Source organism: Thermobia domestica, chromosome 2, assembly GCF_964235325.1.
Source record: "Thermobia domestica chromosome 2, izTheDome1.hap1.1, whole genome shotgun sequence".
In the NCBI taxonomy this organism is placed as follows: Eukaryota; Metazoa; Arthropoda; class Insecta; order Zygentoma; family Lepismatidae; genus Thermobia; species Thermobia domestica.
In genome coordinates, this window is record NC_137455.1 from 119,911,505 (window position 1) to 119,925,407 (window position 13,903).

The 13,903-nt window shown below is 36.7% G+C and overlaps 1 pseudogene; it reads right to left on the reverse strand.

Moving 5' to 3' along the window:
- Window positions 1–8,635: 8,635 nt before the first annotated feature.
- On the reverse strand, window positions 8,636–8,901 carry LOC145679724 (nucleolar protein 14 pseudogene; annotated as a pseudogene).
- Window positions 8,902–13,903: the final 5,002 nt, after the last annotated feature.

Below are 13,903 nucleotides of genomic sequence, written 5' to 3' on the forward strand. Positions count from 1 at the left end.
AGAAGACGAAAATGATTATGATTATGCAACTGAGCCTGCTATACGAGATGGAACATCTTTGGACGGGATTCACGGCAAGAGTGATAATGATGTTGCAAACACCTTGTGTAAAAATTCTCATGTACAAGGAAAATTTTGTACCAATTTCTATGTCAGTCTAGTTGTTTTAATAATTGTTTTAGTAATTGTATACAAATATGCTTTGTCTTTACCATGCACACGAGTGAGATGTGAAAGGTGCATCTGAAAGTAAAGTTGGTGAAAATAAATCTCAGAGCTAGTTTGTCTGAAGACATTTTGGACACATTTTTTACTAATGAGCATGGAAAGAGACATGTTAAATTTAGTGTCCGTGTATGAAGTTACTCAGGAACTCTGCAGTTCATCGGAACTGAAAAGAATCTTAACTTCGTAAAATTATTAGTTGTTTAGTGTTTTACCATAAAACTGTCGTGTTCATTCCGCAGTCAAAAGTTTTTTGTTTAGTGTTTCAATTTTCAGTAAGCTGTCCTGTTCATTTCATAGTAAAAAGTTACTGGCTATTTATTTGTTTAGTGTTTCAGCTACTATATGGCAATAGAATAATAAAATATTCTCTCGAGATTTTGTTCCTCTGCTTTGCTGTTTCATTAAAAATTGTTGTGATATCAAATTATCAATGATAAATCATAGCTTGCAAATGTACCAAGTAACAACGAATTTACAACTGCATAACGCGATGATCCATCGCAGATGTTCATTATACGCTATATTAGAAATTGGTGTTATAATCTGAGTGCCCTCCTTGGTAACCGCGGCCTTGGCTCTAATATACTCAGTCCGCCCCTGGTATTAACTGTCAAGACCAGCGTTTCCCAACCTTTTTCAACTTGCGGCACACCACAGTTGTAACTTCAATTCTCGCGGCACACTCATAGTTATTATTATTATTATTATTATTATTATTATTATTTGCAAATATAAAATACCATGGTAATTTTTTTCTGTAATTACTGATCTCCTTCTCACAGAGTTGAAAGCTCGTTCACTGGTTTTCCCCTAAGCTAATTCATTATGCTTATTTTTTTTCAGATTCTAATTTTAAAATAGAAAACAATTGCAATGAAATATAGGACTCAGATTTTTAAAAATTCGCTTTCTTTTTCGAAAACTATATCCAACCTTTCACTAAGAACGAAGATCACTAAGTAAAGAACGAACAAACAAATGTCTTGTACTTTTAACTCTGCTGTTTTAACCAAAACCGGTGCATATTATTGCAATCACACAGCTTGCGATACGTCGAAGTCAAAACACACCTGTTGAACAAAGTGTTGTTCTGTCATTCACGTGCGAATGAGTGTTCTACGAACGTTCACTTGACGCGTACCGTACACGTGCTTCCATTTCTCGGTGTTAGTATGACTCTCAATTGAAGCGTAACAAAGCAGCTAACCGTGGAAATGAGTACGAGCCGAAATACTGTCTGCTACACAGTAATAGATGTAGAATAATATATTACAATTACAGTAATATTTTCCATGGTAGAAATTCATAATAATGTGAAATACAAAAATATACATTTTTTCCGATGTCTTGCAATTTGATTGCTATAGAATTAGTAATTTTGTTTCGATTTCTTCGCGGCACACCAGCGGTCCATTCGCGGCACACCAGTGTGCCGCGGCACACCGGTTGGGAAACGCTGGTCAAGATTATTCTAAGGTTAATATGCGGATTACCTCCAGGATGGGATTATCTACCTTTATAATTAATAATGATTTCTATTATTCAATATATTTCCCAAAATAATTCTACACATCAACGTTTCCGCTCATAAAAAGTATATACAGGGTTTTTATAAAGTATGGACGGACTTAATTCGCTTATAATTTACATAAAAATGCTCATATTGAAATCAAATAAAGTGTAAACGGTATCGGAAGGATTAAATTTTTACCTGTAATCTGCACCAGCTCAGTTCATTTACCGCCACACCTCCAACTGGGCGCCATTTACGTCCACACATTCGCGTAGGCGGCGCTGGAATCCAATCACAGCGTTCCGCCGTGTTTGATCCGAAATGCCAGCCACAGACTTTGTCCTTTAAGCTCTCCAAACCACTTGGATTCTTTGCATAAACTTCCGTTTTCACATGACACCAAAGCCAGAAGTCGCAGGGGGTAAGGTCGGGTGATCTTGGCGGCCAAGCGGTCGAGCCACCACGGTCAATCCATCGGTTAGGGAATTTCTCGTCAAGGAACTTCTCACCTTGATTGCATAGTAAGGGGGTGCCCCGTCCTGTTGGAACACGATGTCGTTCTGGATTCCACGTGCCTCCAGTTCCGGAATGAGGTATTTCTGCAACATATCCAGGTACGAATCTCCATTCACAGTCTCCTCTTCAAAAAAGAAACTGACCCTTGCCCTTGTAACGCCCCTATATAACTTATTTACAATTGTATTACTAGTACAATTTACAATATACCTCTTGTAGCCTTTTGCATTTGGCAACCCTGTTGAAACATCATGTTCGCGGGTTCGCGCAAAGGATTCTGGGTACTCAGCCAGAAACATGAAGGCGTGAGGGGTGATAGTAATTCTCGCCTGCCGATATAATTTTGTAAAATCTTGTTCATTAGTGGTCATCAGAGTATCCAAACTGGTTTTAGTTAATTCTGCAATATAGGGGATGATTCCTCACCATCAGTTTGTGCAATTATTTGGAATAGCAGCAATATTTGGATGGAGTTGGAAAACAGGTTCCTGCCTTAGTCTACCACGTGAGTCGACATTGTGTGCGTGAATTTCTCAAGTCATCTTCAGTGATTTCGTAGAAGCTAATTTACATATATAGTGTGCAGTTTTAGGGAGTGACTTTGTCACTATGCTAGTATCATCATACATATTTAGTTTGTGGCTTAAACTAAACTTCATCATGCACAGCTAAGCTCTTGGTAGCGGGGCCCCCAACCCATCCACGTCGGCAACGAAGCAACGCAATGTTTAATTATCTTCCCATCTGCATTATCACTTTGCATCGATTCAATTACCCACCATGGAAGTCCTAAGAGTATATCGTCAACCCATCAAGGACAAACTAGTCTTCTGCAAGAGCATTCCAGTAAGCTGCCTACATAGCAAGCCAAGTGTTCAGTCCGTGTGGTTAAGTGATCATCGCATCTTTATGATTATTTTGAATTTATTGCCCAGCAGTCAGAGTTCGTGCAACCTTGTAGTCAATCTAAGCCATTGTTTTCGTTTGCTATGTGTGAAGTTGAACATGTAACAATAAGTCCCATGAATGGAGTAGAATCTTCTACTTTGGAGGTGCAGAGATCCAAGCCATGAAGTTTGCTTGTGTGTATTCTGTTCAGAAGTTTACTCAGTATCTTGTAAAGCAGCCAGTCCTAATTAGGTTGTGATAACCCAACGCTCATGCTATCCATATAGTTCATTCAGGCTTATAATCTTAAATTGGTGTAACATCACCGTATTATTGAGACTGTCCATTGTCATCCTGGAAAAGGATGCACCACCAGCTTCTCCCTGCCCAGGAAAGGTCACCGGAGATGCGTATGTCTTCCTACTATTGAACTCACGTGCTGAATAATCCAAAGGATCAACCCAGCGATAGTGATTGGTCAATTTATCCAAGCATCAATGTTACGTGTGTGAGTGATGTAGTGATTCTTGTGTCTCGTGTAATCAGTGTTCTTTTGGAAATATTTCTCGTCTGTGTAGAGAGTGTATTTGAGTATATGACAGTATATCATATTTATCCAATGCCTGCCATAAGGGTAAGTACCCCATGTGATTAGAGCCCGCCTTCGCAGCCGGCTAACAATTCTGCTTCGCACAGAATTTGTCTTCACTTTCTTAGTGATCTATCGACATGGTGATAGTCATGGTCGAGGACTGTCTATGAAAGTGAGCGATAATTCTAAACACAAGTTGGCAGTACAAGGGAACATCAGGCCTGGAGCGAAAAGTGTTGATGTGTTATCTGGCATCAATCCGAACAATGTAAATAAAGAAGGTAATTGTGTAGTAATATTAAGTGGAACAAATGATGTGGCTAGCAATGAAGGTTGTGAGGCTGTGAGTAGGATTAGAAATAAACTAGCTGTTTTGAATAAATGTAAGTTAATAGTAGTAAACATTCCTTACCGGTATGACCTTATTAAAGAGTCATGTGTTAATAAAGCTGTACAAGCCACTAACTTAAAACTAAAAGCAGTATGTAATCAATTCACGAATGTTGATATGGTGGATATCAGTAAGTTAGGTAGGGAAATGCATACTCAACACGGTATGCATCTGAATCAAGCAGGGAAGGATCTATTAAGTATAAAGATCTGTGAAATAATTGATAAGAGCATAGACACTACATTAGAAAGTAAAAAGGCAATAGCGATGCCTTGGTCTGTACAGGAAAACCCAAATCACCCGACTCCATGAATGAATTTAAAATTCCGTGGGGCCGGGTGAAAACTTCAAACCTAACAAAGTCGCTTAAAATTAATGATATAAGTAGAAATGTAACTGTTAATAAACGATCAAATGTACAAGGTAATATGAGTCAGGGAGTAGAATCGATTTCAGTCAATGCTGTCCACTTAGCCCAACTATCTAATAAAGCTGACGATACACACTCAGTGACCAGCAATGCTGTTAAACTATGCTTTCTTAATGTACAAGGGTTGAAGGACAAATCATTCCTTATTTCAGATTTTGCCTACGAAAATGATTTACATATTTTCTGTGTGAGTGAACATTGGAGTGCAGACAGTGAACTCCAATACAACAATATAGATGGTTTTTCTATGGCAAATAGTTACAGTAGGAGTATATACATACATGGTGGGGTCGCTATCTATGTTAATAGCCAAATAGAATATCGTCAATTAGATATAACTTTTCTTAATACTGAACGTGAATTTGAATCAACTGCAATTTTTCTGGATCAGTACAAGTTAATAATTGTATCTGTTTATAGAACTCCTGATAGTAATCCAAATATTTTTTTAGAAAAATTGGAGAAGTTATTGGTCTTTCTCAGCAACTGGCATAATTATGAGATAGTAATAGGGGGCGATGTAAATGCACATTTTGATGTGACTACTGACAAACGAACTGTCCATGAGTTACTTAATCTACTCAGACAACATAATCTTCAAGTGGTTAATCGTAAACCGACTAGAGGCAAAGCGTGCTTAGATAATGCATTTACCAATGTAAAAACGGAATATTTAACCAGTAATGTATGTCAATTTCCTTTCTCAGATCATGATGCCCTGCTAGTCAATCTAAGTACAAAAAAAGTAGAATCCTGCAACTTTAGTTTTCCCACCACCGAACTTATAGCAACTAGGCCCATCACAGAAACTAATTTGCAAAGTTTCATTCAACAATTATCGTGTATAAACTGGGAAGTAAACATTAAGTATGATAATTTAAATGCCAGCGATACATTTGATCTTTTTTTAACAAAGTTTCTAAATATTTTTGATATGTGTGTGCCTAAAAGGGTGGTCCGATATAATTCATCAAAGAAAACAAAGTTAGGTAAAAGAACGTGGTATACCCCAGAACTCTCTGCCATGAAAGCTAAAGTAATGCAGTATTATAATATATATAAGAATAAAATGACTAGTGAATCCAGTGATATTTATAAGTCTCAAAGAAGTAAATATAAATCTGCAATAAAGGTAGCGAAAGCAACATACAATGAAAATTGCATTGAATTAGCATCTAATAAATGCAAAACTGCATGGAAGATAATCAACAAGGTAAGCAATAGTAATAATAATAACAACAATAATGTTATGCTGTCGCCTGATACTCTTAACACGTATTTTGTTACTTCCGTAGAGGAAATCAAGAAAAACAATGCAGATACTAATGTAAATATGTATCAGTATTTAAGTCAACATAGTCCATTTAATAGTTCTTTTGTTATTAACCATGTTAGCCCTGATGATGTCATAAAAGTAGTTAAAAAAATGAAAACTTCGGACAGTAAGGATATATTTGACATATCGAACAACCTTATAAAAGCTATCATTAATCAAATTGCACAACCCCTTGCAATATGCTTCAATAAATGTTTCTCTCAAGGTATTTTTCCTAAAGCACTTAAAATAGCAAAAGTTATTCCTATATACAAAACGGGAGATCGATCGTGTTCATCTAATTACCGTCCAATATCCCTTATTCCAGTTTTTTCTAAAATTATGGAAACTATTGTTAAAGATCAGCTATATAAATATATGACTGAGCAAAACATAATTCTAGAAGCTCAATTTGGATTCAGATCTGGGAAATCCACAATTGATGCAGTAGAATCACTAACGAAAAAAATATATGAAGTTTTTGAAAATAAGGGTTTTGCTCTAGCTACATTCTGCGATTTAAGTAAAGCATTTGATTGTGTAGATCATAAAATTCTATGTGATAAGTTAGCGTATTACGGATTCCACAGTAGCAGTTTAAACTTTGTAAAATCCTATTTAAAGGAACGTAAACAGATAGTCAGTGTTAACAACATGCATTCAAACATCTTAGAAGTGAAATATGGGGTACCGCAGGGTTCTGTTCTGGGTCCGGTACTATTTTTAATAATGATAAATGATTTGCCTCTAAATACTAATACCACATCAATTCTATACGCGGATGACACTACGCTACTTAACATAAATACAAGCTTTGAAGAAGTGTATATAGAAGCTCAAGCTGCATTAAGAGAGGCAGCGACCTGGTTTAAAAGAAATGGTTTTGTGCTAAATCAAGATAAAACAAAAAAAGTAACCTTTAGTCTCAATCACTGCAATGATAGAGGAAACTATGATGTATCTGAGGTTAAATTTCTAGGTATACGTATAGACAGCCAACTAACCTGGGAACAACATGTCAAATATGTATGTACAAAGCTCTCCCGAGTGCTCTTTCTGTTAAGAAAATTGAAAGATACAGTTCCTTATGAGTATCTGAGGAATTCATATTTTGCATTTTTCCACAGCATAATTGGATATGGGATTTTGCTTTGGGGTAACAGTAGCCAAGCACATGATGTTCTAGTTTTGCAAAAGAAAGCCATCAGGATTATTGTTGGAACACATGATAAAGAACACTGCAAACCACTATTTATCAGGCTTAAGATAATGACAGTAGTTAATGTATATATTTATCAAGTGCTACTTTACACTAAGCAAAACCTGGCAAATATGACACTCAGAGATGAAGTACATACATATAATACTAGATTGTGTAAGAAAATTGATATACCCTTCACTAGATTATCGAAGATCAAAAATAGTTATTTAGTTATAGGACCAAAGCTATTTAATAAACTAACATCCTCCATACAACAGCTGCCATTTAAGGTTTTTAAGAAAAATTTATATGACTGGTTAATAACGAATCCATTTTACTCGATTCAAGAGTTTATTGAATGTCAAGACATTGTGTCCTAGTTTGCAGTATCACTTTATTTCAAATATTATTAGATTGTTCATAATAATATTAACCAATAACTGATTGTCTGTATGTAATGATTATTATATATATATATATATATATATATATATATATATATATATATATATATATATATATATATATATATATATATATATATATATCTGTATCTATAGCTATGTATATTTCATTCGGACGTTGTCTATTGCTTGTAAAGCTCAATGACAATAAAATATTCTATTCTATTCTATTCTATAATGTGTACATTTTGCACCCTCTTGTGGATTTGACAGTACACCATTAAAATGTTGATTTGCAGGTAATTATTTGTACTTGATAGAAGTCTTGGTTACGTCAGAAGCAGCTTGTAAGTAAGATGAAGTGCATAACTTATATCTGTCCTTCAAGATCATTATTGTCAAGCCACGAGCACGTCTCCACCGTTTAAAGTTTGCTTGGCCACTTAGCACAGGTTGGTCAAGAGTGTTGTCCTCTTAGTTTATTATGGTTGTGTTACAACTGATTTAGCTTTTGCAAATTCATATTGGTCTCTCTCCAGTTCTTTCCTTTTAATCTCTGCCTGAGGGTGTCTAAGCCGCAGCAGTGTTCCACTGCAAATTGATTACATGGGTTTTTGTTATTCATGACCTAATGTCTGTATTATTATGGTATGTCACAATATTAACTACCATGGCTTGTCGCAATGTTCTTATAGCCATGTTTGTCTAACTTGTCCACCTCCTGTCCACCTTAGAAAATTTTATTTAGTCAGAATCGTTTTGTTCGTTTTTTTTTTTTTTTTTGGCGACGTTTACTATAATTAAAACCAATCCAGCATGATGTTTCTCTTGGGGCTTATTAACATTCTAGTAATAATTCATTGGTATGTAATGTGTATTTACACTTATACAATACTCAACTCTATGTCCACCCGACTAGTCGTGGTTAGTAAAAATTAATTTGCTCGAGCTATTTTGTCCTAATACATGTCAAAACCATGGTGAACTCACTAACATAATAATTTTCTTGTAGTGTATATTAGTTGCGTGTTTGTTTAACTATATAGTATATTTAATTTATCATTAGTGTTTTGTAACAGCAAATTTAACCAAACTTTTGTTTTTTAGGAAATAAGATTATTTCTTAATACACTTAAATCTTAGGACATTTTAAAGATCCATTTAATATTTTACACTTAGTTACTTCTTTTTCCTCTTAATTTTCTTAAACTCTCCTTCTTGTGAAGCCAATGATCCTAACAGATCTTTCACCTTCTTCTTTCTCTCCATATCCTTCTGGATTTGTTCCTTGATCTGGTGTTTAGCTAAGAAAGCACTGTCTTGTCTGATCTCTCTAATTGCACCTTTCATTTCTCGTTTATACTTATGAAGAAGCTTCTCTTTCTCTTGGCGCTTCTTCGACATCACACGATGTTTCTTGCCATCAATCCGGTATTAGCCATGACTTCCAACAATGTATATTTATCCAAACTGGATTCAAAACATTCTTCATGAACATAGTCAAAGTGGTTGTCAGCCTCCTCGGATATGTCTCCTTCCGTCTTATTGTGTGTTATAGAAGAAAAATCTCGTCCAGTTCTTTACCAGGAGGTAATGTGCCTAAGATCGATGACACATTCCCGCGCTGGATGGCGATACTGATACGTTGGAAAAGGAATGCAGTAGCTCGGGGGTCACCAGTTTTGATTGCTATTCGATGACCAACTTCATTAATTAAATTAGATCCTTCGTGACCCCAAGACCCACTGGTTTCTATTGCTACTGTTACAAACCAATATTTGTCCAATAGGTTTGAGTATTTTAGTCTTTTGTATTAGTGTTTTGTTGTATCCAGTATAAGTCTATTTAGTCATGTGACTGTGCAAGTTGAAAATGTCACAGAAAGTTTATTAACTGATTCTAGTCTCAATTTAAGTAAACCTCATCATTTCATTTACTTGTATGAATAGTGGACACTCTTATTTGTGAAAACATACTTAGCCAAATAAATATTACAACCCATATAATCTCAAGTGTTATATTCCATGAAACCAAACTTTACAGGTTTACCTTTAGCGGCTGAGTTTTCTTGGATTACTTATAGGTAAGGAAATCACTACACGAGGAAAGGGCTGTTCTCTGTGCACTCGTAGAGTGTACAGGGTGCAGTCTCGCACATGTTGGATTCGTTTACCGTTGTATAGTTGTGTTATGTCTTTTTCTTTTAGATCATTTAAATGCAGGTTTATCCTGTTTTTGGTGTTTGTTTACTTCTTTCCTGTGTTCTAAGCAGTTCACAGGTGGCGACCCCTTTCTTACAGTTATTAACTCGGTGCTCCGGCACTGAGCGTTCAACTTAGCCGTAGCCTGCCAGGGATTAGGGCCCTCTGGGGCGCTACAGCGGTTGTTTTCGTTTTTTGGCGACCTGATCGCCAGGATATCAGCTGGTACCTTTTGATTTTTCTTGTGTTTTAGTGATTTCTATTTTTACTTCTCTATACAGGATCTTGTCGGTATCGTGTTACAATCTTGTTTATCAGTATCTTGTATATTTTGTATGTTTCTTAATTTCCGAAGATGGATACCGCCATCTCTGAATGTTTCCTAAAAAAAAAAGCCTTGTTGTTTTAAGTCAACTTTCATGGTAAGTGAAGTGCAGCGCTCTTTGTTGACAGTGTCGGATTGGGTTGGGGACCCGCATCATATGTCAGTGAAGTAAAAGTCAATTGAGTGTTTGACGTCAGATAAACTATTTTTTTTCAGTGTATTCTTTTAATTTTAGTGCATGCGTTAAACTGTTAGTGCCAGAATGAACAAGTCTAAGAGGAAAGCTCGTCAGTGTGGCCATTCAGGCACTTTATTAGAGTGTACTTCCTGTAATACTTGGTACTGTAGACAGTGTTCAGGATTAAGTGAGGAAGCTTTTGCCGAGAAAGGCAAGCCCAATGTTTTTGTGGGATTGTAATTCATGTTTGGTACAATCTCCTGATTTAGCAGATAATACCCTTGAAATAGATGATTTAAACACTGGATCTTTGGTAGAGAAGAATCAAAGCGGAAGTAGTAGTGAAGTTGGTGTTGCTTCTAATTTTTCGGATCTTCTAGCGCAGCTCACCGCCCAGATAGATTCCATTAAGATGGTTGTAACCGAAGAAGCCATAGAACTGAAATCAAAGGTGATTGAAGAAACTACGCAGTTAAGGTTGGATGTAGTCAATGAAAATTCCCAATTAAAATCGGCTGTAACCGAAGTCGTAGAGAAGGAAATGTCAGAGCTGAAGGACACCATGGATCGTCATATCAAAGAGCAGGACGCTCGTATAGCAGCCTTGAGTAACCAATTGGAAAATAACACGGCGGAACTGAATCATCAATTAGAAGTGGTAAATGAGAATTTAGCCTCTCAAGAAGAAACCTTGCTTAATTGCTTAAGGGACAATAGTATGTGTAAGCGTCAGTTGGAAGCTTTGTCTACCCAAGTGAAAGAAATCCATCAGACCAGCAACTCCTGTCTAGGACTACGGGACGAACTTGAAGCCTTGAAGGAGAAGGTTGATAGCCTTTTTGATCAAGATTATGATGAAGAAGTGGAAGAACAGAGTAACCAGCTCAATTCTGATGTTATTAATGTGGAGCGTAGACGCTTTACAGACTTTAAAAGATTTTTAGGTCTTGTTAATCCTAGTACTTTTGAGAGCAGTAGTCAGTCTGAAATTCCAGTGGTTGTTTCTAGTCCTTTGATTGGAACTACGTCAGTAACCACTACCTCTGGTCTTCGCCCTGCCAAAGTCAATCTGTCCCAGGCACAGTATTTCTTTAACAATGCTAGTTGTGTTTCCATTGCTTCTTCCCATGGTATGCCGCATAGTCATTGTACTCATTCTCAGCCTAGCCGTGACAAAGGTTTGGATGGTCGGAAAGCTGATGGTTCTCCTAATTATGAACGACATAATTTATTCAACCCTTTTCTTTCTCAGCATGCTAAAGATAGGAATGACTTGCCATGTGTTTCGTCAGTCAGAGTTGGTCGAGGCGACTCTGCCTACCCAAGAACTTCCACCTTGGAGCCAGATGTCCCCTCTTTTCTGTCCAATGGTTGTCCACTGTCTAGTATTAATGGTAACAATAATAATGGTCACAGTTTGAAGTCTTTACGTTTGTCAGACTTGAGTCATTTTCCTGAGTTCACAGGGAATGTGTTGGAAATTTCTCCGCTCGATTTCTTGCAACAATTAGAACAGAATTTCAAGTTGTTGAATCTTGATCCCGAATACCAAGTATTAGTTGCTATGAGAGCCATGAAAGATTCTGCTGCTTGTTGGATCTCGCAGGTTTCAGATCAAATTCATTCATATCATGACTTTAAACGTCTTTTCTTGTCGCAGTATCTGAATCCAAAGGTTTGCAGGGCTCAGTGGAGATATTTGTTGTCTACCAAGTACAACCCCAGCATTCATGGAAAAGCTTCTGAGTTTGTCTGGAAACTTTCTAAAGGTCTAAGAATGCTTAAGAATAACATGTCACAGATAGAGTTAGTGGATTATCTAATTGATACATTACCTCCAGAATATCAATTTACTTTAAGTCAAGTAGAAATCACTTCTGTTTCTGAGCTCGCTGAGCGCCTAATGAGACTAGAAGTACCTGACAAAACTAAGTTACTAAACAGTCCCCTAGTGTCTTTAGAGTCATTTAGTTTTAAACGTAAAGCAGGTAATGATAACGACACTCCTAGTAAGAGTAAGAAACGAAATGTACATTTTGATGTTAACCTTGCTACTACTATGATCAATGAAAACAATAATGAACAAGGTAGCTCTAGTGCAAATCCTAATTCTGAAAATAAGGTAACTACTAAAGAAAAATGGGCTCAAGTAGGATATGCCAATGTAAAGGATTACTTAGGTAATAATCTCCTGGTAATAACAATAACAATAGTAATAACAACAATGTTAATTTCAGGCGTAATAATCGAAAAAGGTTTGGCTTTGGTAATCGCAATAATAACAATAGTAGTAATAATTTTAATAATAGACAGAATGGTAATTTTAATAACAGACTGGCTAATCGTAACATTAGAAGAGTAAATGTTAGAAATAGAAATTCTAGTAGAAATGCTAATAATCAATCAGGAAATTCTTGTGAACAGGCTGAACCTATTTCATCTTGTTGTAATTGTAGTCATTGTCCTAACTTTAGGAACAACCATGAAAGTATGGGTGTAAATTCACAAACTGTTTCTGAGCCTTATGCTCAATGTAATGCAACTTTAAATTAACAGGGCAGACTCCTGATTGGTCGCCTGGAGCCCGCCAAGATTGTAGTCAGCGACCAGAAGCTATGTTATCTAACAGAACTAATGGTACCTGGTTTACTCAGTCCCCTCTTCAAGTTTTCTTTATTTTGAATGAAAATTCACATGACAGTGTTAGTGAAAATGGTGCTTTCATAACGTCACTTATTTGTCAGGCCAGATAGCCGGTTTATCTCTATCTTGCATAATCGATAGTGGGTGTGAGGCTAACCTTTTGAGTTATGATAAGTGGAAAAGAATCATAGAAGTGTTGCCTACCGCCAAGTTAGTACCAGCTAAGCATGTAACTTTGCAAGCTTTCGTGGGTGATAACAAACACCGTGTTAAAGGTCAAAAGACTTTGTATCTAGAATTCTCCGGTCATGTTCTCGAAGTTTCTTTCTTCATTGTGGAAGGTATGAAATCAGACGTTCTTCTAGGAACGCCTTTCTTGAATAAATACAGCTGTGTCGTAGACTTTTCTAACCGCATTCTTACATTCAAAGATCTCGATGGTAAGCCAGCAAAGTTGAATCTGAACTCCTTATGGATAAGTTCAGTGGAGCCAGAACCTTTAATACAAGAAGTGAACCAAGAAGACGATTATTTGGTACCAATGAGCGAAATTCGAGATACCATCTTGTCCAGAACTGATCTAGCCGAGGATGTTAAGTCCAGATTAGTAGATTTACTAATTCGTTACAGGGAGTTATTCTCTGAGCGACCTAGACCAGTAAAAATAAAGCCTCTAAAGATCGAGCTCACGGATAACGAGCCAGTGGTGTGCAAGCCGTACCCGATAGCCTACTCAATGCGAGAGCCATTCCGAAAACTCTTGCAGAAATGGCTGGAATGGGGAGTGATTGAAGAAAGATTGTCACCGTATTTAAACCCTGTGCACTGTGTCTACAAGGCAGATAAGCAGTCTATTAGGCCCACTTTGGATTTAAGACATCTGAATAGGAAGGTAATATCTGATAATGTGCGCGTGGAGCCCATACAAGACATTTTGGCTCGCCTCAAAGGTTCTATGGTGTTTTCCTCATTTGATTGTAAAGATGGATACTATTGTCTACCCTTGGAAGAAGAATCCTACGAGAAGACCGCTTTCTTATTTGAAGGAAGGCAATATTGTTTTCGTTATCTAGTAATG